Source organism: Arachis duranensis, chromosome 3 (genome assembly GCF_000817695.3).
Source record: "Arachis duranensis cultivar V14167 chromosome 3, aradu.V14167.gnm2.J7QH, whole genome shotgun sequence".
Classification (NCBI taxonomy): Eukaryota; Viridiplantae; Streptophyta; class Magnoliopsida; order Fabales; family Fabaceae; genus Arachis; species Arachis duranensis.
The window spans coordinates 46,335,031-46,338,490 of NC_029774.3; the positions used below are offsets into that span (position 1 = coordinate 46,335,031).

Genomic DNA, 3,460 nt, shown 5'->3' on the forward strand with positions numbered 1-3,460 from the left:
AAAGAATTTTATACGACCAAGTGTCTCTCCGTGGGGTGCTCCAGTATTATTGGTAAAGAAGAAGGATGGGAATATGCGGCTCTGTGTGGATTACAGGTAGCTAAACAAGGTTACAATAATGAATAAGTACCCATTGCCGAGAATTGATGATCTCATGAATCAGTTACAAGGAGCTGGAGTTTTCTCCAAGATCGATTTGCGATCCGGTTATCACCAGATAAGGGTGAGGGGTGAGGATATCCCTAAGACCGCTTTCAGGACTCGTTATGGTCATTACGAGTACACTGTAATGTCTTTTGGGTTGACGAATGCTCCTGCAGTGTTTATGGATTACATGGATAGAGTTTTCCGTCCGTTTTTGGATAGATTCGTTGTTGTCTTCATCGATGACATACTGATTTATTCCAGGACTGAAGAAGAGCATGCAGAACACTTGAGGACCGTATTGCAGATTCTAAAGGAGAAGAAACTTTATGCAAAACTGTCTAAGTGCGAGTTTTGGAAAAGTGAGGTGAAGTTTTTGGGTCACGTGGTGAGTAAGAAGGGAATAGCCGTAGATGCAACTAAGGTGGAGGCTGTGATGGATTGGAAGCAACCAACCACCGTGACGGAGATACGGAGTTTTCTGGGTTTAGCTGGCTATTACCGAAGGTTTATCAAGGGCTTTTCACAGATAGCTTTGCCAATGACAAAGTTAACCCGCAAAGACACTCCGTTTGTTTGGACTCCTCAGTGCGAGGAGAGCTTTCAGACATTGAAGAAAAAGTTGACCACTGCACCTGTGTTAGTGTTACCTGAGCCGAACGAGCCATTTGAGGTGTATTGTGATGCCTCATTGAAGGGTCTAGGGTGCGTGCTGATGCAACATCGTAATGTGGTGGCGTATGCCTCACGACAGTTGAGACCTCATGAAGTTAGTTACCCTACGCATGATTTGGAACTCGCTGCAGTTGTGTTTGCCTTGACGGTGTGGAGGCATTATCTCTATGGGGTTAAGTTCCAAGTTTTCTCTGATCATAAGAGCTTGAAGTACCTCTTTGATCAGAAAGAGCTTAATATGAGGCAGAGAAGGTGGATGGAATTGTTAAAGGACTACGACTTTGAGTTGCATTACCATCCGGGAAAGGCGAACGTAGTGGCGGATGCGTTAAGTCGGAAGTCTATATATGCGGCTTGGATGACGCTTCAAGAGGAGAAGTTGCTAAAGGGATTTGAGAGTCTGAAAATTGGTACTCGAGAAGTATCCGGAACTTTGTGTTTGAGCCGATTAGAGATCTCAAGTGATTTTAAGTCCGAACTCCTAAAGGCTCATCAAAATGATGAAGCGTTATGGAAGGTGTTACCGGCTATTGAGCAAGGAAAACAATGGAGAGTGTCAGAAGAAAAAGATGGGTTATGGAGATTCAAGGATAGGATCATTGTGCCGGATGTGGGCACTTTGAGGCAAGATATTTTAAAGGAGGCACACAAAAGTGGATTCTCCATTCACCCGGGAAGTACTAAGATGTACCATGATTTAAAGGCGATGACGAAGTCAGCTCACTTTTTACCCATTCGTATGACTTACACTCTTGAGGAGCTAGCACGGTTATACATAAAGGAGATTGTGAGACTTCATGGTGTACCTGCTACTATAATCTTTGATAGAGATCCTCGTTTCACTTCAAGGTTTTGGGGTGCATTTCAGAAAGCTTTTGGAACCCGATTAAGCTTGAGCACTGCTTACCATCCTCAAACAGATGGTCAATCTAAGAGGACGATCCAAACACTAGAGGATATGTTGAGAGCTTGTGTTTTGGACCAACCGGCGAGTTGGGATCGGTATATGCCATTAGTGGAGTTTGCATACAATAATAGTTATCATGCGAGCATCGGAATGGCTCCGTATGAGGCCTTGTATGGGAGGAAATGTCAATCTCCGCTATGTTGGTATAAAGCTGGAGAGAAAAGCTTGTTAGGGCCGGAAATGATAGCTGAGACTACTGAACAAGTCAAGAAAACCTGTGATAGGATGCTTACGGCGCAGAGTCGTCAAAAGAGTTACGCCGATCAGAGGCGAAAGCCCTTAGAATTTGAGGAAGGAGAACATGTTTTCCTTAAGGTTACTCCGACCACAGGAGTAGGTAGGGCGATTAAGGCAAAGAAGTTGAATCCTCGATACATTGGTCCATTTCAGATCCTAGAGAGGATTGGACCGGTGGCGTATCGGATGGCTCTACCACCTCATCTTTGAAATCTGCACGACGTGTTTCACGTGTCGCAGCTTCGGAAGTACACTCCTGATGCTAGCCATGTGTTGGAACCTGAGTCGGTTCAGTTAAGGGAAGATTTGACGCTTCCAATGGCTCCAGTCAGAATTGATGATACTAGTATCAAACGGTTGGGTGGAAAAGAGGTTTCATTAGTCAAAGTGGCATGGAGTCGAGGCGGTGTTGAGGAACACACTTGGGAACTCGAGTCGGAGATGCGAACGGATTATCCGCATTTATTCTCAGGTATTTGCATTTGAATTTTGTGGGCAAAATTCCCAATTAGGTGGGTAGAATGTAAAATCCGGTTAATTAACGGCTAATTAACCCATAAATGAGAATTTATTCTAGAAAGCCCAAAATATGATTTTTGTGGCTAAATATGATAGAGGAGATTGAGACGAGAATTTCGGTACCAATTTTTTAGAATTCGGACCAAGATTGGACCGAACGGGCCAAACCGGGCCAACTGGACCCAAAGTGGGCCCTTGGCCCAACATAACTAGACCAAAACCCTAGTTTTCAGCATTCTCTCTCCTCACTAAACACACTCACATGCTGAAAATGGAGGCCATGGAGGGAAGAACACTCTCTCAAGTTCTTTCTCTCACTTGATCTTCAAACCACCATAACTTTTGATTTAAGTTCTTTCTCTCACTTAATCTTCAAACCACCATAACTTTTGATCTAGAGCTCCGATTGCCGCTCCATTTACGGCTAGGCGTTCACCGCGGAGAGCTCTACAAAACCCATACAATCAATCTTGAGGTAAGCCACGTGTTTCTGTTCGAAATTCCAGCCCTTATTTTCGAGTTTCATGGGTGAAATGGTCAGATTTTGGGTTCTTTGATGTTATAGGACCCAACTCTCTTGAAGGAGAAGGTTAATCTTGTCTCCTTGGACCTTGGGTGTGGTAAGATTCTCAACCCTAGTATGATTTGTGATTTTATGATGTTTGGGTTTTGAGATGTTGTGTATGGGTATGATGGTTGTGGCTTAGGTTGTGTATGTGTGGATATTGGAGCTTGATTGGTGACTTTGAAAAGCTTGGGAAGGGTTTGGTGGTGAAAAATCTGTTCTTGGAGGTGTTGAGGCCTTGAGAGCTTGTGGATAAGTGGTTTGGAAGTGCTCCGGTGGAGCTTGGGAAAATCGGCTAAGGTATGGTTTCGGTTTCCCGTATCTAATATGTAATGTGGTAGGAAATACTTAGG

At 44.0% G+C, this 3,460-nt stretch overlaps 1 long non-coding RNA gene across 2 annotated transcripts in view; it reads left to right on the plus strand.

The window, feature by feature from the left end:
* Positions 1-3,438, plus strand: part of LOC127745544 (uncharacterized) — an 8,194-nt gene extending 4,756 nt beyond the window's left edge. The window contains exons 2-3 of one of the 2 annotated variants that reach the window (XR_008006712.1): positions 3,108-3,162; positions 3,250-3,438. This is a non-coding gene — a long non-coding RNA (uncharacterized LOC127745544). The remainder of the gene's footprint in view (positions 1-3,107; positions 3,163-3,249) is intronic. The other variant, XR_008006711.1, reaches the window with a different exon arrangement.
* Positions 3,439-3,460: the final 22 nt, after the last annotated feature.